At 49.6% G+C, this 20,406-nt stretch overlaps 1 protein-coding gene across 5 annotated transcripts in view; it reads left to right on the forward strand.

Moving 5' to 3' along the window:
• The window catches only part of PLEKHA7 (pleckstrin homology domain containing A7), a 217,342-nt gene that overhangs the window by 111,368 nt on the left and 85,568 nt on the right, over positions 1-20,406 (forward strand). The window contains exon 1 of one of the 5 annotated variants that reach the window (XM_062196430.1): positions 12,295-12,416. The exons of the other annotated variants lie outside the window; for them this stretch is intronic. The gene's annotated coding sequence lies outside the window, so the exon portion shown is untranslated. Of the gene's footprint in view, positions 1-12,294; positions 12,417-20,406 lie in introns of those variants that run through there. 5 annotated transcript variants of the gene reach the window in all.

The raw sequence follows: 20,406 nt of genomic DNA on the forward strand, positions 1-20,406 counted from the left end.
CTGCTAGGGCTGTAATAAGGTATGACCTAACGTCTGTAGAGCAGCGGGAGTGTCGTGTGATATGATATGATACATCATGAGCTTGTCAGAGTTACTGCTGTGGATGTCTCTCCTTTATGTGGTTCTTTATCCACTTCCCAGCTTTGGGGGAATCTGCAGAATCCGGCAGCCGGCACAGGGGTTCCTCTATTAGGGAGGTAGGGAGCTGCAAGGCTGCTTTAGGGAGAAGGGGGGACCTCAGTTAGAACATTGCCCCATTTGCTCACCCCTGTGACTCAGGCGCCATTCAGGAGGCATTCAGCAAAGCCCCACCACCATTGTGGAGCTGTGATTGGAACCCAGTCTGACTCCAAACTCAGACTCATCCCACTGAGTTTGCTGTCGCCTCTCCCCCTCTCCCATCTTACTTTGCTGGCACCACACCAAAATTAGAAAAAAAGAAAAAATATTAGCATAAAGCCAGAAACTTCAGTGAGTGCTGTGCTTACTGGAAAGTCCATCTCTGGGGCTCTTGGGGGAGGGGTCAGGCGCCTTCTTCCTGCCTGCTCCCTGGGCTGGCCTCCCTTCCTGAATGGGCATCACTAGGAAATTGAAGAGGAAGCTTGTTTGGGTGGAGGTTTCCGAAGTCATCCCAGGTTGCCTTTTTCTAGAGGTGAGGTAGGCAGGGAACCTATCCTTGCCTGGGCGTCCAGAGGCCTCTCCCCAGCCCCATGGAGAGTGCTGGGTTGGGGAGGGGTGGGGACGATGCCCCCTGGCAGCCTCCCCATCTCTGAGCTGTTGGGTCTCAGGGGTTCCTGGGTTCTTAGTCCCAAGGCTAGAGGACTCAAGGCAGGCAGGTGGTGGGGGAGGGTACTTGGTTAACGGGAGCTTTGCCAGTCGGGGGGTCCAAGGATGGTGGATTGAAGGAGGCTCAATTGGGTCACCTGACTGGGAACAGCAGAAGATTTCACCCTTTGGGATGCAGCCAGGCTGCTTAGCTGGCATAGCCCACGGGTACCTGCATGTTTTGTGCGCAAAGACCCTGTACTTGAGCTCCTCATAGACTTCCCTGGCCTCTGGACACCGCTGGCACAGCCTGGTTTATGGAGTAAAATGCTAAATGGCAGGATTTGTGTGGGTTGCTCTACATTGCACACCTGAAAATGAGCTCACTGGCCAGCTTGTTCCCACGCCTGGCTTCCTCCTTCCCTGAATTTTCCCACCTTGCACTGTTGGGAAAGTGCCATCTGTGTCCTCCCTATGGGAGGCACTGGAGAGTCACCACTTTCTCTGTGGAGCTGATGCTGAGAACAAAGTCATCTAGTCACTTCCACATGTGGGGCAGCATGGGATGTCAGAGCTGGAGCGGTGTCCACTCCAACCTTTCCCCATTTTACACATGAGGTCATTGAGGCTCAGAGAGGGACCGCCATCTACCTCCTTCCCTCTGGCCTGGTGTGGTTATTTGGACAAATTAAATGCTCACAGTAAGGTACAGAGGAGACATGATGCAGGGGAAGAGTATAGCTTCTGGACTTGGATTCAAATGGGAATCCTACATTTTGGACAAACTCTTGTTAGGCTCCAGTTTCCTAAAATGATAGTACCTCATTTAATGGTGCTTACACCTTCGAGATACTACTGGGGTGAGTACCTGCAAACATTGTGAGTAATTACAATGGGAGATGTTCAGGAAATAGTGACTGTTACTTTTTCTCTATTCCCAGTGTTTTTTTGTTTTTTGTTTTTTTCTTTTGAAAGACGGAGTTAGAGGGGGAGCGATAAAGAAACAAAGAGAGTTCTCCTATGCTGGTTTACTTCCCAGATGCCTACGACAGCAGGGCCAGAGTCAGGAGCTGGGAGTTCAGTCCAGATCTCCCATGTGGGTGGCAGGAACCCAACTACTTGAGCCCTCCCACCTCCCTCCCAGGACTGCATTGGTGGGCAGCTGGAGACTGCAGCTGGATCTGGAACCTGGCACTTTAATGTGGGATGTGGTGTCTACTCTAAGCTCCTCCTTTCCCCACAAACTTTTGAAGTTCCCACATTTAAAATGCTCCAAGATAAGACAGCCTCCCCTGTAGGGCTGTGACTGGCCGCACTTGCTGCTGGGTGCTGGGAGCCAGCCACAGTACGGCTCTGAGCAGTCACACCGTTAAAGGCCTTGTTCAGGATTTCTTCATCCTACCCAAGTAATTAAGGCTTCTCTTGACTCACATAGTTGCCAAATGGGGTGTTTCGTGGATCCACAGACTCGCAGAGCTGGAGAACAGCATATGGTCATCTTGGCAGATTGCATGCCAAGCTTTGCATTCTTTTATTACCAGGATTCCTGCCAAAAGTGGTTTTTTTTTTTTTTTGACCTGAGCTTGAAAACTTCCACCAACAGGAAGCAGCCCACCAGTGTGATGTCTTCAGAGACCACTCTGTGACATTACTGATGCTCAGGTCCGTGAGATCCGTGCCTCCCAGGGACCCCACCACTGATCCCAGTCCAGCTGTATTGGTCCTCCCAGGACAAATGGACTCTCTCTGCTTATCCATCGGCCTTCACAGATGAATGTGGTGGTTGTGTTGAGTCTCCCAGGATGCAGTGTTCTGGTTCCTCCAGGGATGTAGCTTTGGCCCCTGTGAGCACTTGGCCATGCTGGCCTGTCTCTCTTAGACTTGCTCCAGCCTTCTGCCCTGGCCTGTAGGTGTGGTTCCCAGCAGTGGTCCCAAAATTTAGGTGCGGTCTGATAGGTTCAAAACCAAAAAACACTTTTCCTCCCTTGTTTTGGGCTCTGTGAGTTTCAAGATCCTAGTAGTCCCTATAACAGCTTCTGCAACATTGTTGACTAATGGGGTTTGTAGTAAACCAGTCCTAAAACTGATGCAGATTCTGTATCAGTTTTTTAGGGCTGCCATAACAAATGGCCACAAAGTTAGCAGCTTAAAAAAACCCATAAACTTACTGTCTACAATTCTGGAGGCCTGAAGTCCAAAATCAAGGTATCAGCAGGGTTGTTCCCATTCCATGTGTCCCTCTTTGCTTCTGGTGGCTACCAGCAGCTAGCTAGCCAGCTGGCTTGCTTGCTTTCTAATAAAGGCAACATGCATTTTCTGTTAACTTTTTTTTTATTATTATTATTCTTATTTGAAAGGCCAAGTGAAGAGGAAGATTCAACTTCCATCACTGGTTCACGACCCAAAGCCCACAAACAGCTGGGCTGAGCCAAGAAGCCAGGAACTCCCATCATCCAGGTCTCCCAAGTGGGTGACATCAACCCAAGTACTTGAGCTATCATTCGCTGTCTCCAGGGGTGTACATTAGCAGGAAGCTGGATTGGAAGTAGAGCTGGGACTCCATCCAAGGCACTCCAGTATGGATGCTGGCGTCCCAAGCGGTAACTTAACTGCTGCTTCACAACACGCCTGGGCCAGCAGTTTTTGGCATACATTGGCTTATAGTTGTATCACTCCTGTCTCTGTCTCAGTCTTCACGTGGCCGCTTCCCCTGTGTGCATTTTCATAGGTTATTCCAGTCCAGGCCAGTGCTCCTGGATTCCTCTGTGATGTCTCTTGAACAGGACTCAGGGATTCCCAGATGTGAAGTGTGTTTTTCATGTTTGCTTGTGGAAATTAGTCACATGGGAAGATGGATCGTTTAAAGCAGGAAATTAATTTTATAACAGTGTATGAGTTTTTTCCTTTAATCTTTGTTTTCAGGAACCTAGTGTTAATTTATGGTTCAGAGACCTCAAGTAATTCTTTTAACCCGTTCAGGTCTAAACTGTCTTACTTTTCAACCCTGAAACTTTTTTAAAAAAGATTTTATTTATTTGAAAGACAGACAGAGGAGAGACTGGAGAAAGAGAGAATGAGAGAGAGAGAGAGAGAGATCTTCCATCTGTTGGTTCATTCCCCAAATGGTCACAACAGCTGGGGTTGGGCCAGGCTGAAGCTGGAAGCCTAGAACTCCATCCAGGTCTCCTGCATGGGTGGTGGAGACCCAAGCATTAGGTCATCTTCTGTTGCTTTCGCAGTTGCATTATCAGGGAGCTGGATCAGAGTGGAGCAGCCAGACCTTGAATCGATGCTCTGATATGGGATGTTGGCGTCACAGGCGGCAGGCAGGTTATTCCACTGTGCTACGACACCGGCCCCAGCCCTGACACTCTTTTTTAAAGAAATATTTATTTTTTCTTATTTGACAGGCAGAGAGAGAGAGAGAAAGAGAAAGAAACAGGCAAGAAGAGCGACCTTCCATGCGCTGGTTCACTCCCCAAATGTCAGGAATAGTTGGGCTAGGCCAGGCTGGAGCCAGCAGCTAGGAACTCGGTTCAGGTCACCCACGTGTGTGGCAGGGACCCACATACTTGAGCTATCACGGGCTGCCTCTCAGGGAGCACATTAATAGGAAGTGGCATTCAGAAGCAGAGCTGGGACTCAAACACGGGCGCTCTGGTAGGGGATGCAGGTTTTCCAAGTGGTTTTTAACAGTTACACCAGAGTCCATCCCTAAAACTTTTCATACTGTGATTTCTGGAAAGCAAAGATTACCCTCTGTGCTAAAATAGGTCTCAAGTTGACATAATAGATTGAGAATTTACGACTAAGACGACAGCTTATAATTCACAAATCTCAAAATCTGGAAAACTCTGTCCTTTTGCTTACCTTTGTGGGATAGAGAGAATAAGCTGCCACACACCTCTCTTCCTGATGACTCACCTTTCGGATGTAGGTCACTATGGGATTGGCACGTAGTTAGCTCTCAAATATTTGCTAAATGAGTGAGTGAATACTGATGTCACACACCCTCTTTCAGAGAGACTTCTCTGCCTAAAAAAAAAAAAAAAAAAAAAAAAGGAAGACCAGGGCTGCAAACTCAGATGTCTGGAGATACTTAGCAGGCATCAAGAAAGCAGCCTGTGTGTATGCTCACCGATATGTTTCTGAAACACACGTACCACTCTGCTTTCTTTGTCTTCACGGTTTTGGCTGAGACATGGATACAAAGGGATTTCTCTATTGTAAGAGAATCAGAAATGTTGGAGGGAGGATAAATGCCACCAGACATTCCCTCTCAACACCAGGAAGCACTCGGGAGTTGTGGGGACTGTATGAACAAGAAGGATCTGCTGCTTCTGGGGCCCAGTGTTGCCACATTGTTTATTTTTCCAAGAGGAACTGGAGTTTTATGTGATTTTGTCTATTTTTAAATGTTGGCTGAATTTCTAAAATCTGTGTAACACAAATAAAATTAGTTTTGGAGACAAATTGGTTTACAGATCATTCATTTGGAATCTCTGGTACATATTGAGGCCGTTCGGGTATAGCATGGACTCCTGGTCACCTCTTTCTAAGGACTGGTCTGGAGTGGTGTGGGGGACTTAGGGGAGCTGGGTACGAAAGGGGATTCCTGTGTTCATACTTGTGTGTGAATATGGAGGAGACCTAGAAATATAAATAGCAACTTAGAAGATAATATGCACAATTTTTTATATTTGTGTAAAATTGTCCTAAAAATATTTGTGCATACATTTAAAAAAAGATTTATTTATTTGAAAGACAGAGATCAATCTTCCATCTGCTAGTTCTCTCCCCAAACGGCTGTAATGGCTGGGGCTGTGCCAGGCTAAAACCAGGAGCCAGGAACTCTAGGGGATCTCCTACATGGGTGGCAGGAGCCCAAATCCTTGGGCCATCATTCACTGCCTTCACACACTCATTAATGAGGAGCTAGACTCAAACCAGTGCTCTGATATGGGACATCAGTGTTAGAAGTGGCGGTCAAACCCACTATACCACAATACTGTCCCCTGCATAAGATTTTAAGTACATAAAATTACACAAGCACAGAAACCAAAAAGGATATACAAGAAGCTGGTAAAGTACTTGCCTCTGGGATTGACACTGAGTTGGAGGAGGTAGGGGAACTGGCTTTTCGTTTATACCCAAGTAACACTGAAGTACTTAAATGATTTTTGGAAAAGCAGAATGAAAAGACTTGTTGGGCAGTATCACTGCTGTAAGAGAAGCATGAGCACTGAGTACTGAGAGAATTGAGGAAGGAAGAAATTGGTGGCCAGGAGTGATCAGGGAGGGCTATTTGGAAGAGAAGGGGCCTTGAAGGGTAGGCATCCAGGGAAGAGGGCAGCAGGAGCCCAAAGCCCAGGGATAGGGAGCAGGTGGACTGGTAAGTTTGGTTGGTGCTGAGAGTATTGGGAAGTGGTGAGCAATGAGGAAACTCCAGCAGTGAGGAGATGGGGAGGGTGTGTGGAGGGAGGGACTGACAGGTGAGCTGGGCTCCCACGTGGTAATCTGGCCACGAGGAAGGGATTTGGAGGCAGGGTCATGGAGTGGCAGCCTCTCCTGCGGCCCCTGCTGGTCCCAGGCTGCTGTCACTGCTCCTGGCCAGGGTGTTTCCTGGTGAACCAGGGTTACACTGTGCACCTGATGAGTAAGCTCACGGCACTTCCGGGTCCTCCACGCCCCTGGGGAGTGTGAGCCTGGCATCTGGCCGCCCTCTACTTGTGTGTGTCTGAAGTGGTTTCCCTGCCTTCAGGTGAGCACATTCCGCAAACGTTTAGGAGGGGTCTGTGTAGCCACTGAGGACTAGTCCACACTTTGGAATCAAGCTGACCTTGGCTTGAAGTTTGACCTTGCCTCTTACTGGTTGTGTGGACTTGAAGGGCCTTTGACTCCTTTGGGCCTCATTTGCAAAATGGAGCTAAGGCAACTTACCTTCTAGGGTTGTTGTACCTACCAAGCGGGTATGCCTTGTATTTCTCTTCTGTAAGGGCTCCCGCTGTTACTGTGATCCGTGGGTGGTGTGTTTTGTGATGTGAAATGTTTATCTATCTGTGATCATCTGTTTTGGTGTTTCTTTCTTTCTTTTTTTTAAAGATTTATTTATTGATACGAAAGGCAGAGTTGCAGAGGAAGAGAGAGAGGTCCTCCATCTGCTGGTTCACTCCTCAAGTGACCGCAATGGCCAGAGCTGAGCCGATCCAAAGCCAGGAGCCAGGAGCCTTCTCTGGGTCTCCCATGTGGGTGCAGAGGCCCAAGGACTTGGGCCATCTTCCACTGCCTTCCCAGGCCATAGCAGAGAGGTGGATCGGAAGTGGAGCAGCCAGGACTCGAACCGGTGCCCATATGGGATGCTGGCACTACAGGTGGTGGCCCCAACCATGTGTTTATTTATTTTTTAAGATTTATTTATTGGGGTGGCACTAGCAGGTAAAGCTGCTGCCTGCAGATTTATTTATTTGAAAATTTATTTATTTGATTTATTTAAAGAAATTTATTAAATTTATTATTTATTAAATAAATTTATTTATTTTAAAATTAATTAATTTGAAAATCAGACTTACACAGAGAGTGAAGGAGAGGCAGAGAGAGAGAGCGTGCGCGAGAGAACGTGAGCTTCCATCCACTGGTTTACTCCCCAATTGGCCGCAATAGCTGGAGCTGAGCCGATCCAAAGCCAGGAGCCAGGAGCTTCCTCCAGCTCTCCCATGTGGATGCAGGGGCCCAAGGACTTCGGCCATATTCTATTGCTTTCCCAGGCCATAACAGAGAGCTGGATTAGAAGTAGAACAGTCAGGACTCAAACCAGCACCCATATGGGATGCCAGTACTGTAGGCAGTGGCTTTACCTGCTATGCTATGTTAGTGAGAAAGAGAGACAAAGAGAAGGGTCTTCCTTTTTCCATTGGTTCAACCCCCAAATGGCTGCCACGGCCAGCCGATCCGAAGCCAAGAGCCAAGTGCTTCCTCCTGGTGTCCCATGTGGGTGCAGGGCCCAAGCACTTGGGCCATCCTCCACTGCCTTCCCGGGCCACAGCAGAGAGCTGGACTGGAAGAAGAGCAACCGGGGCAGGATCTGGCACCCCAACCAGGACTAGAACCTGGGGTGCCGGCGCCGCAGGTGGAGGATTAGCCTAGTGAGCGGTGCCGGCCCAATTTGTGATTGTAAGCTCCTGGTCAGTGGGGGTCATCATGGTTTCTCCCTGGCAAAGCAGAGTGCCAAGCACAAAGTAGGGCTAATGAATGGGGATTGTGCTCCTAAACCTAATCCAGTCTTTTTACTTATTTGAAATCAGAGTTACACAGAGAGAGGAAAGGCAGAGAGAGAGAGAGGTCTTCCATCCAATGGTTCACAATTGGCCGCAACAGCCAGAGCTGTGCCAATCTGAAGCCAAGAGCCAGGAGCTTCTTACGGGTCTCCCACGCAGGTGCAGGGGACTAAGCATTTGGGCCATCTTCTACTGATTTCCCAGGCCATAGCAGAGAGCTGCATCAGAAGTGGAGTAGCCGGGACTAGAAACAGCACCCATATGGGATGCCAGCACTTCAGGCCAAGGCATTAACCTGATGCGTCACAGCACCGCGCCCCCCCCCCCCCCCAAATCCAGTCTTTACGGCAGTTACTTGGTGATGGATTAGAATGAAGACAACTTTTGTTAAAGCCAGTGGTCTTGTTAGGATGATCTGTCAGGATGACTTGTGAATCATTATTTCTTTCTGCTGGGCAAGGTGATATTTATACGGTTTGGGCAGCCTTTATATAATGTACATAAAATTGCAGAAACCACATAAACACATCCATGGATCCCTTCCTGGGGACTTGCAAAAACAAGGGGCCTACAGCTTGCGCTTTGATAGTTTCATGGTAAATCATGTCTTCAGCAGGGATTTATAGGGCACTGACCGCAGGCAGTACTGGGAGTTAGAAGGGGTATGGGGATTTCTTTTTTAAAAGGTTTTTACTTGTGGGGTCAGTATTGTGGTATGGAGGGTTAAGCCACCACCTTTGATGCTGGCATCCCATGTCAGAATGCTGATTCAAGTCTCAGCTACTCAGCTTCCAATCTGGCTGCCTGCTTGTGCGTCTGGGAAGGTAGAGGAAGATGGGCCAGAGGTACTTGGACCCCTTGGACCCCTTGCCACTCACATGGGAAATCTAGATGCAGTTCCTGGCTCCTGGCTTCAGCCTGGCTCAGCCCAACCATTGTAACCTTTTGGGGAGTGAACTAGCAGGTGGAAAATTTCTGTCTCTGTCTCCCCTCCCCTCCCCTCCCCTCCCTTCCCCTCCCCTCCCCTCCCTCTCTCTCTGTCTCTCTGCCTTTCAAATAAATCTTTAAAAGACATTTTTTAATGCACTGACAGCTCTCTCTCTCTCTCTCTCTCTCTTTTTTGACAGAGTGGACAGAGAGAGAGAGAGAGAAAGGTCTTCCTTTACTGTTGGTTCACCCTCCAATGGCCGCTGCGGCCGGCACACAGCACTGATCCAAAGCCAGGAGCTAGGTGCTTCTCCTGGTCTCCCATGCGGGTGCAGGGCCCAAGGACTTGGGCCATCCTCCACTGCACTCCCGGGCCACAGCAGAGAGCTGGCCTGGAAGAGGGGCAACCGGGACAGAATCCAGCGCCCTGATCGGGACTAGAACCCGGTGTGCCAGTGCTGCAGGGGGAGGATTAGCCTACTGAGCCGCGGCGCTGGCCTTTTTTAATAAAGATTTTTTTATTTGCTTGAGATTTTATTTATTGAGTTACAGACAGAAACAGGGAGAGATAGAGAGAAAGGTCTTCCTTCCACTAGTTCACTCCCCAAATGGCCACAATGGCTGGAGCTGGGCCGATCTGAAGCCCGGAGCTTCTGGGTCTCCCATGTAGGTGCAGGGGCCCAAGCACTTAGGCCGTCTTCTACTGCTTTCCCAGCCAATAAGCAGAGAGCTGGATCAGAAGAGGAGCAGCTAGGACATGAATCAGTGCTGATATAGGATGCCAGCACTGAGGCGGAGGCTTAGCTTACTACGCCACAGCACCAATCTGGGATTTTTGTGTATTTGAAAGGCGGAGTTGGAGAGGGGAGAGGGAGATATATCCTCCATCTGCTGGTTCACTCCCCAAATGGCCACAATGGCCAGGGCTGGACCAAGGACTTGGGCCATCTTCTGCTGCTTTCCCAGAGAGCTGGATTGGAAGTAGAACAGTGGGCTTTGAACCAGCACCCATATGGGATGCCAGAGTCACAGCCAGCAACTTAACCCACTATGCCACAACACCGAGCACCTATAAGAATTTTTTTAAAAAAGACTTTCATTTGAGAGACACAGAGAAAGAGACAAGACATATAGAGAGGGAGAGCTGTCATCTGTTGATTCACTCCCAAATGTCTCCAACGGCATGGGGTAGGCCGAGTCTGGAGTTGGAACTCAATCTGGGTCTTCCAAGTTGGTGGCAAGAACCCAATTTCTTGAGCCCTCAAGACATTCTAGGGTCTCTGTTGGCGGAAAAGTGCAGTCAGGAGCTGAAGATGAGAATCAGACCCAGGTACTCTGATGTGGGATGTTGGCAGTCTGACGTGGGATGTTGGCTTCTTAACCACTAGGGAGCAAATGGTGAATATGGATACAAGTTTTAGCAAAACTGTCTTTCTGATTAGGTTCAGAACAAAATCCCCTGTATCTTTTTTTCATACAACAAAATCTGTTGAGCTGGTACTGCCGTGTAAGGCACTGTGCTGAGCAATGAAACACTGCTGTCAAAACACTGGTCTCTGCCCCCAGGGGCCTGTCTCTGAGTGCTCACCTGCACTGTAACCCCGGGATCTGCGCAGGCTGCAATGGAAAGAACCACAGTGTAGTTCTGTGACTTTGGGGTCTTAATGTCCCATTCATTCATTCATTCATTCATTTAATTTGACAGAGTTAGACAGTGAGAGACAGAGAGAAAGGTCTTCCTTCTGTTGGTTCACCCCCCAGATGGCCACTACAGCTGGCGCTGCACCAATCCAAAGCCAGGAGCCAGGTGCTTCCTCCTGGTCTCCCATGCAGGTGCAGGGCCCAAGCACTTGGGCCATCCTCCACTGCCTTCCCGGGTCACAGCAGAGAGCTGGACTGGAAGAGGAGCAACCAGGACTAGAACCTGGTGCCCATATGGGATGCGGGTGCCGCAGGCAGAGGATTAACCAAGGAAGCCACGGCGCTGGCCCCTTAATGTCCCTTTCTAACCTTTCTCTGTCCTTTTCCCTTCCTGGTGTCTTCTGAGAGTAATAACTTCATGGTTAAATTGGTGTTGAGCAAGGGGGCAGGCCTGTGGCAGAGTGGCTACCTTCCCCATTGGGACACCTGCATCCAGTATCAGAGTGCCTTGGTTCAAGTCCCAGTTCTGCTTCCAATAGAGCGTCCTGTTAATGTGCACCCTGAGAGGCAACACATGATGGCTCAGATGCTTGGGTTCCTTCCACCCATGTGGGAGACCCAGATTGAGTTTCAGGCTTCTGGCTTCAACCTGGCCCAGCCTTGGCTTTTAGCTGGCATTTTCTTTTCTTCTTCTCTTTTATAAAGATTTATTTATTTGAAAGTCAGAGTTACAGATACACACACACAGAGGGAGCGGGGGGGGGGGGGGAGAAGGAGGGAGGGAGAGAGAGATTGATTCCATCCACTGGTTCACTTCCCAAATGGCCACAATGGCAGGGACTGGACCAAGCTGAAGCCAGGAGTTAAGAGCTTCTTCTAAGTCTCCATGTGGGTGGCAGGGGCCCAAGCACTTGGGTCATCTTTTGCTGCTTTCCCAGAGGCATTAGCAAGGAGCTGGATTGGAAGTGGCACAGCCATTCTCAAACCAGCACCCATAAGGGATGCTGGCATTGCAGGTGGCAGTTTAACCCGCTGTGCCACAATAGCAGCCCCTGTTGGTGAGCATTTGAGGAGTGAACCAATGGATGAAAGACCTTTCTGTGTTTCTTTTACCTCTCTCTCTACCTATCAAATAAAATGAAAATAAATAAATAAATAATACTTTTAAAATGGTACAAAGTGGGTCTTAGCCATCCCAAGCAGTGAGGAAAGAGTCAGATTGGTATTGGGGAAGGTGGATATGGTGGCTTCTCAGCTCCTGCCCTGCCTGGGGTGAAACACGGATACAAGTGCTCTCACTTCTCCGCCAAAGATAGGCTCTGCTTTGGGGCTGGTTTCAGGGCAAAATGGAGTGAGTGATTCATTCTGACACCAGAGTTGTAAGTGGAGGTGTTTGTTATATGCTGGTTAGAGAGATACAGGCAACCCCACAGTGTCAAAGAAGAACGCAAGAGTTGGGTGCCAGAGGCACCAGGTGCCTGCCTCCCTGTTTACAGCAGCCAGTGCTGCCCCTGGCCGCGGCGGGCCAGTGACTCAGAGCTGAAGGAAGCCGTGTTCCTGCCTGCTGCCAGATTTTGTGTAGGGGGTGGAGAGGAAGGAGAATGAATGAGCAGGAGCAAGTGGCAGCCGGATTTGTAACACCTTGGGGGAGGCAGGCACTCGAGATCCAAACCTGAGAGACAGCAGCAGCAGACTGGCCGAGCGACTTCCTGCCTGTGTGATCCAAACCGAGGGCCGTGGCTGGGGAAGACACAGCCGATTCTGAGCATGGAGCTTCTGCAGCTTTCCCCAGCAAGGAGGAGAGAGCAGGTTAGTCCTGTACCAGTTTCCTAGGGGCTCAGTTTGCTGTGGTTTATTATGATTCACCAAAGCCTAGTAATGAGTGAGAGGGAGTTTCTGATGGTTGGGAAGCGCGTGTGGTTCACTAAAATAAATAAGTAAATAACGCTCAGTTTAATCAGGAAAAAACAGGGCGGAAGTGGCATCGCCTATACCTCCTGATGCTATCCCAGAGACTGCTCTCTTGGCAAGTACGATCAGGGACAGCTGCTCTGCTTCCCGACCCTGTGTTTTCCATTGTGTGCAGTGACGTTAGAATTCTGTCTGTCGCTCTGTGGATGGCTGTAGTTTGAGATGAACCTCAGCTTCTTAAAATGTTACAGCCGGAGGAAAGGTCCCTATGACACTTGGCTCAGGGTTCTCATTTGACAGTTGAGGAAGCCGACTTATTTAAGAACATTAAAATGGAAGCATAAACCTGGGTGTTCTGAGGCTGACAATGTTCCCATCAAGTTTCTAAACTTCTGTGGAATGAGTGTCCCTGGCTTAGCTCAGGCTGCTGGGGAGGCAAGACATTCTTAGGCTATACATAGGGCTTGGCCCCCATAAGGGACACAAGTGCAGCTGAAGGCAGGCGCCTGTTGATCTTGAACCACCTTGCCTGGCAGGCGAGTTCCTTAAATAGAAACTTCAAGAGGAGCCTGGGTGCTGTGCCTTCATTCACAAGAGAAGAAAGTGTGTGCTTGAGCCTGTGTCCCGTAGCAGGCTCCGAATGCTGGAGTTTGCGCATGGAAAAAAGGAAAACAACTCTGCGTGTAGTTAAGAGCTAGAAAGAACACCATGGCAGCACTGAAGGCTGAAGTGTCTGCTGCAGGCTGGGCACGTTATCAGTGTTCTCCACTGGACTTATCTTCTTTACAGATAAACTCAGGAAGGTCATAAACTCATTCAAGGTCATGTACCACCAGCTTGTGGCAGAGCTGGGATTGAAAAATCCAGTCTGGGACTCTGATGTGCCTGGAGTTCATGCAGCTGCTTGTGGCTTTTCTAAGTGGAGAATGTAACCTGCTGATTTCACAATGAGGAAACAGACCCAGAGATGTTAAGTACTTGCTCAGGCTGTGGAGCTGCTCAGTAGCAACAATGCTGTTATTCAAGCTCCTGTTACGTGGCTTCTCTGCCCACTTCCTTTAAGGAAAAGTTAGGGAAAGGCTCTCTGGGCTTGAGTGCCTTATTCTATCAGGAGGTGGGCTTCAGTAGTTTCAGGGTTACTGAGATCCTATGAAACCAAAATTAAAATGTCCTAGTCACCGATTGGCAATCCTAAGTAGTAGGACTTCTAAGTATGGAAAGTTGCAAACAGAGAGGTTTGCAGTACAGGCTCCTGGGTCAGAGGAGACACTTTACAAAATGAGTTGGCTGCAGAGTAGATGGGAAAGCTCTGGTGAACCAAGGGAAATACAGAGCTTTGCGGATCGTGTCGGAAGACTTCTGTCTGCTAAGTCCAGAGTTTGCAAAGGATGAGCTGACTTCTGTCTTTGCAGGTGTGGGGACTTTTGGTTTACTCAGTTAGTTGGTGACTTCCTTATGCCCAGTTCTGTGTGTGCCAAGCTCTGTTCTTTTTGTACCTTTGGGCAAGGAACGCAGTGACTGCTGCTTTGATGATAGATCTGGGTAACTACACTGCCCTGTGGCTGCCTGGGTTGGTGTGAAGTTGGCCAGAGTGGGCATGGGGAACGCCCTGGTGTGGTTTTTACAGTGCTCCCCAGGACTGATGAGTCTCCCAGTCCCAGCGTCAGACACTTCATCAGAGCCCCTGGGCCCCACCATACCCACTCTCTGAGGGCTCTGTGATACCTTGAGCTGCTGAGATGGGTTCTACATGGCCTCAGCCTGCAGGTGATTGATGGATGTCTCTGCTTATTCTATTGAGGTAGATAGATCTCAAGTGCCAAACCCATGGCCATCCCCATTCCTCTGCTGTAAGAGCTTAGGGTCTTACCTGGAGGTTGGGTAGAGAGTGGGGAGGAGTCCTAGCACGTGTGAAATATGTAGAGAGTAATTCACGGAGCAGACTCAGTCACCAAGTTGTGGGCTGCACACCACATCCCCTTGCCATTCACAAAGGGAGACACGGGGGATGTTTGCACTCTCCTGGGTGTTTTTAATCACTCAGTCACTTCCTCTTGGGTGTTTGCAGTCCATTCTTTTGGTGCACTCTGTTGAGTGCATTAACTCTCCTTCGTGGGAGTTAGGGGACATTGCAGGGGAGGGATCGTTTCTCCAGACTACCTTGTCACACGATTCTGGGGAGAGCCAAAGACGAAACATTTGCGGCGTGTGAGTGGCTCACTCTTCCTTGCTCTGGAAGTGAAGATGGAAGCCAGACCACCTTCTGGTGGCAGCTGCTCACTAGGTTTTTCTCTGCTTGTTACCCAAGTGCACGTTTCTGTAGAGTTGCCTAGCTGATTTGCAGGCACAGCCTCATTTTTACCATGGGGTCTCAGTTCTTATTCATTCATTCAGCAGGTATTATTCTGAACACCTCCTATGAACCACGCACGATAATATATGTAATGATTGGCAGATACAGTAGTGAGAAGACAGGCCAGGTTTTTGCTCTCATGGAATTCACATGCTAGTCAGACTGACAGTAGTCAAACATATCCATACGTAAGGACATAATAGCTTGGGAGGATGCACGTGGGGTGACTGTTGGGAAGAGGTGACAATTCTGCAGAGGTCTGAATGACAAGGGCTCGCTGAAGGTAGGGGACAGAGCATCCAGGCTGAGAGGACCTCTGGGACATTGTTAGGTCAGCAGGAGGCCAGTGGGGCTGGGGCTGGCTGGGCAAGGGGAAGAAAGGTGCATGATGAGGCTGGAACTAAGCAGAGGTCGAGTCAGCCAGGTGAGAAGCTGATTTTTATTCTCTGTGTGATGTCATAAGATTTACTGGAGGAGCATGACATGGCCCAACTTGTGTTTGAAAAGATCCGGTAGGTTCCAGGGAAGGAGATTGGGTGGTCCAGAGGTCACACTAGAAGCAGAAAGGGCAGTGAGGAAGCTGTTGCCCTATCTAGTCTACAGGTGAGTAGGATGCTAGCTGTAGGGATGGAGGGAAGTGGATGAACTCAGAGCATGTTTATAGCTAGAGGCATAGGACTTGCTACTGGTAAGTGGAGTTAAAGGAAGAGGGGATGACTCCATGGTTTTTGGAGAGTGATGCAGTCACTAGTGTTGGAAATAGGGAAGCCTGGAGGGGAGTGTTGGGTTTGGGGAGAAGGAGGCTCATTCCCATTTGGATGCCTGTTAAAATGTAGATGCCTGATAGTCATTGCCACAGTCAAGGCACAGTGAAGCTCAAGAAACAGTACCTGCTGGGGCCGGTGTTTGTTGTAACCATTAGGATACTGTTTGGGATGCCCACTTTGCATATGAGAAGATGTGGGTTTGAGTCCTGTCTCTGCTGCAGCTTCTTACTACTGTGTACCCTGGGAGGCAGTGGATGAAGGCCCAGGGATTTGGATCCTTGGCACCCATGTGTGAGACCCAGATTGAGTTACCAGCTTCTGGTTTTGCCTGGCCCAGCCTTGGCCATTGCAGGCATTTGGGAAATGAACCAATTTTTTTTTCTTTTGGAAGAATACTTTCTGTATGCCAGGCATCATGCAAGTCTCTTTCATGTATTTTCCTTTTATCCACACAACAATTTTTTGAAGAGACATTTTAATCTGTACTTTGCAAATTGAAGTGAAGAGCTAAGGCCCAGAAAGGGGAGGTGGCTTGCTCTGCTTTAAACCCGTACCTCCTGACCTAGAGCCGACTTATTGCTGGGGTGGATGTTGGAGAGGCTGTTCAGGGCTGTGTTGATGGCTTCCACTTGCAGAGAGCTTGAGGCCCAGACATGGGCCCTCTGAGGCCTGATCCCCAAGTATCAGGCAGAAGGGCCTTTCCAAGGAATGCCCATGTACAGCAGGCTGTTGTAAATCTTGACATTTTCACAATAGCACAAGCTCAAAAGACCATTTCAGAAGCAGTATCGGCCTCCTTAGAAATGCCACATTAAAACCGGTGACGCTCTACACTAAGTGAGCAATTCTGTGAAAGTGCGAAGTAAATAAACCAAAAGGAGTTGAAGAAATGTTGAGGGAATAGGGAAAAGCTCTTGCAGCTCTTGATGGCTGCCTCTTTATTGGGGAACCTAAGTGAGCAGAGGCAATTTCTTTCTTTTTTTTAAGATTTATTTATTTATTTGAAACGTAGATTTTACAGAGAGGCAGAGGGAGGTAGGGAGAGAGAGAGAGAGAGAAAGAGAGGGAGGGAGGGAGAGATCAATCTTCCATCCACTGGTTCACTCCCCAAATGACCACATTGGCTGGAGCTGGGCCAATCCAAAGGCAGGAGCTTTTTTTAGGTCTTCCAAACCGGTGCAGGGGCCCAAGCACTTGGGCCATCTCCTACTGCTTTCCTAGGCCATAGCAGAGAGTTGGAATGGAAGTGGAGCAGTTGGGACTTGAACTGGCACCTATTTGGGGTGCCAGCACCACAGGCGTTGGCTTTACCTGCTACGCCACATCGCTGGCCCCAGAAGCAATTTCTTATGTTCTTGCAGCATTATTAGGTCACTCAGTGTCCTGAGACAATGAGATTTGGAGTTAAGATAGGCAGTGCCTTAGCAAGCCCGGAGGCAGTGCTGAATGTGGCTTCAGCCTGCAGGGCGACTCTTTGACGATGTTCTGAGAGCCCCCTCTGAGGACCCTCAGGTTCAGGGGCCACCTGCAGCCCAGCACACCAATGAGCAGGTACTTGGGAGAACCCTCCGCAGGCTGCTTGTCTTATACTACAGGCTGTTTCCCCTCCTCCTCTTGTTAGTGTGGACCAGGTAGGAGCCGGTGCTGTCTGAGCAGCTCCATCACTCTCTCGGCACACCAGTGCCTGCACTGTCAGAAGCTCAGGTGTACCAGGGCTCTCTGAGCTCACCTGTTCACCCTCATTCACATAACTCCAGAACTTCCTTGCCATGACCAAACAACTGTCTGGCTGAGTCATGGGAAACTTTCTGCTCAAGCGGCTGTGGTTACTGTTGACATTACAGTCAAAATCTTTATGAGTGGGAAATGAATCTTGCAAAAATGTTGCAAGGCACCGCTGGGTCCATTTCCTGGCTTTGTGGATACAGGGGCTCTTTCACCTTGGTCCTTGCTTCTTTGGTTCCTCAATCCTGCGTGTTTGCTGTCACACGTCCTTGGGGCCTGCGTCCTCCCTAGCTGGGGCATGTGAAGACACGCTTGTTGATGCCGACTGCTACCTGGGACTCACCTTCACGGGGATTACCTTTCCCCGCCCCCTTCCACCTGCGCCCCCTGGCCCGTGAGACTGGCCGCCATCAGTTGGCAGGAGCAGGAGTGGGGGCTGAGCCTGACCACGGCACTGTGCTTTCTCCTCATTGGCCGAATGCCCCTCTCGGCGGCCTGAGGAGGTGCAGGAGCCCCAGTGTGGAGGAACATTTCTGTGCTCCCCACCGACCGGGCCATCTCCGTTCTATCAGGGATCCAGGTGGCAATTCAGGTTTCAGAACAGGTCTTTCAGGGGATATGTCTGTGCCTGCTAAGTGCTTCTTGAGACAGAGTGAGACAGCCTGAAGCTCTTGTGTTGTGAGTTTTAGAATCAGAAAATGGGGCTGACTCTGGGGGCTTCAGGGCTGAAGGGTCAGGGTCAGCTGTGTAGCCATCTGCAGATGGGCTGGGAAGTCGGGCTGGGTAGGCAACCTGGGGTCCGTGAGGGTGGGCCCCGGGCGTGGTGGAGGTCAGCCAGGAAGAACGCGGGAGGTGTCTGTGGTGGCGGGCAAATCTGCGACTTCCTGGGCCTCCCTTTCCTCCTGTGTGGCCTGCGGTGATGATGCAAACCTGTCCTGCTAGATACTTGGGGAGATGGAGTGGAGCAACCCTGGGGCCCAGCTCGTGTCCCTTGATCCTAAGAATGCTGAATCCAAAGCTCTGCCTTGTGTTTGATTCAAAATGATGACATTTAAGACCTCCCTGTGGGGCTGGCACTGTGACGTAGTGGGTAAGGCCACCACCTGCAGTGCCAGCATCCCATATGGGCGCCAGTTCGAGTCCTGGCTGCTTCACTTCTGATCCAGCTCTCTGCTATGGCCTGGGAGGGCAGTACAAGATGGCCCAAGTCCTTGGGCCCCTGCACCAGTGTGGGAAACCCAGAAGAAGCTCCTGGCTCCTGGTTTGGGATGGGCGCAGCTCCGGCCGTGGCAGCCAATTAGGGAATGAACCAGCGGATAAAAGACCCCCCTTCCCCTTTCTCTCTCCCTCCCTCTCTGTGACTCTGCCTTCAAATTAATAAATAAATCTTTAAAAAAGCAAAAAAAGACCTCCTTATTCAGGAGACATTTACTCTGGTTCATTTCTTCCCAACATATGAATTGTTCTTTTTTCTTTTTTTTTTAAATTTAGTATTAGTTATTTAATTTAGTATTTTTAAATTTAGTGTTTTAGTATTCCATAACCCAGAGCCTCAGTTTCCTTATGTGTAACACGGGGATATAAATATCTGTACTTCCTGTCTCAGCAGATGGCTGGAAGATCAAATCCATGAATGTGAGCACACTTCAAGCTTTGAATGTAAAATGCAGGAGGCACTGGTGAGGATACTGTGGCCAGAAACTGTTTTGAGCAAAGAGAGCAGCACCCATCTTAGAGAAGAGAGTCTGGGGAACTGCCTCTAGCTCTGATGGCTAATTTCTGTCGACTTTTTAGAAATGACCTTTCTTCTGATGGTAAAATGTCAAATTCAGCTTAGTGCCTGCACCTTCCAGCTCATGATGCATCTGCTTAAGACTCCGTGCTGTAAGTCAGCGTAGTTGGGGGCGGGAGTCCAGGATTGCTGTTAAGGGTGTGCAGTGTGCATGAATTGCTGGCTGCTGGACTGACTGCAGGCACACGGAAGAGCTGCTCTTTGCCCTCATCTGTCAGACACCACCAGCTGGTCTCGTAGGAATCAAGGCTATTTGGGGGCCACTGAATGCCACCCGAGGGTTGTCACTCACGACTTTGGCCGTGGGCACCAGAGGAAGGAGAGGGAGCAGTGTGGATGGTCTGTTTTTCCGATGCCTTGTCTTTAGGGCTTTCTGATCATGGCCAAGAAGCTGCCAGCCTCACAGACTCCTAAGGGAAGGAGACAGCCGGGTGTCACGCAGAGAGCAGAGACTTTGGAAATAGAGGTCCTGGATCCGCGTCCCAGTCTTCTCTCTTACCAGGTTATCTTGCACAAGTCCCTTAACCTCTCGAAGCAGCTTCCTCATTCATAAAATGGAGAGCAGTGGTAATGGCAGACATGTGTGAAGAACGCTTTGTGGACTGCCCAGCCCTTGAGAGGCTATGGTGGGCAGTGGTGGTGTGGTTTGTTGTTACACACATCATGAGCAGGATACTTTCTTTTTTTTTTTCTCCAGGTGGGAATGAGTTAGCCTGAGATTACAGTTTATGTTTTTGAGTTTCCTCTCTAGAAAAAGCTGGCTACAAACAGAGCCTTGCACTTGAGTATGGTGCAAGATTCTGAAACAGGTGTTGGAGGGGCCTGCTGCTACTTATCTTAGATGCTTACGCCTGAACTTGGCTTTGTTGGGAAGACTGGGCTGCTGCCTGCCAGATGAGGTCATAGGATTCCATGGGCTGCCTGGGACCCAGAGCTGGGAATTCAGAGGTTGGCTGTGGTTAGGAAGGGTGAGAGTGCAGTAGGGGTGGTGCACAGGGAGCAGCCTGCCTCATAGCTCTGCCTGCTTCACGTTTGGCTCCTTAAGGTTTAGGCTGCTCTAACTTCAGTACCCAGCTTACGCCAGATACCAGGCCCCCAAGAAGAGTAAGGAAAACTTTCCCAGCCTTAGGGAGTTTTTCTTTTGCTTCTGCTCTGTGGATTTAGACCTGTTAATCCCCAGGGAGTCTCCTGGGGACAGAGCTGATATCTTAACACCACCGAAGGGGAGACGACCTATTGACACTATCAGTG

Source organism: Lepus europaeus, chromosome 7 (assembly GCF_033115175.1).
Source record: "Lepus europaeus isolate LE1 chromosome 7, mLepTim1.pri, whole genome shotgun sequence".
Taxonomy (NCBI): domain Eukaryota; kingdom Metazoa; phylum Chordata; class Mammalia; order Lagomorpha; family Leporidae; genus Lepus; species Lepus europaeus.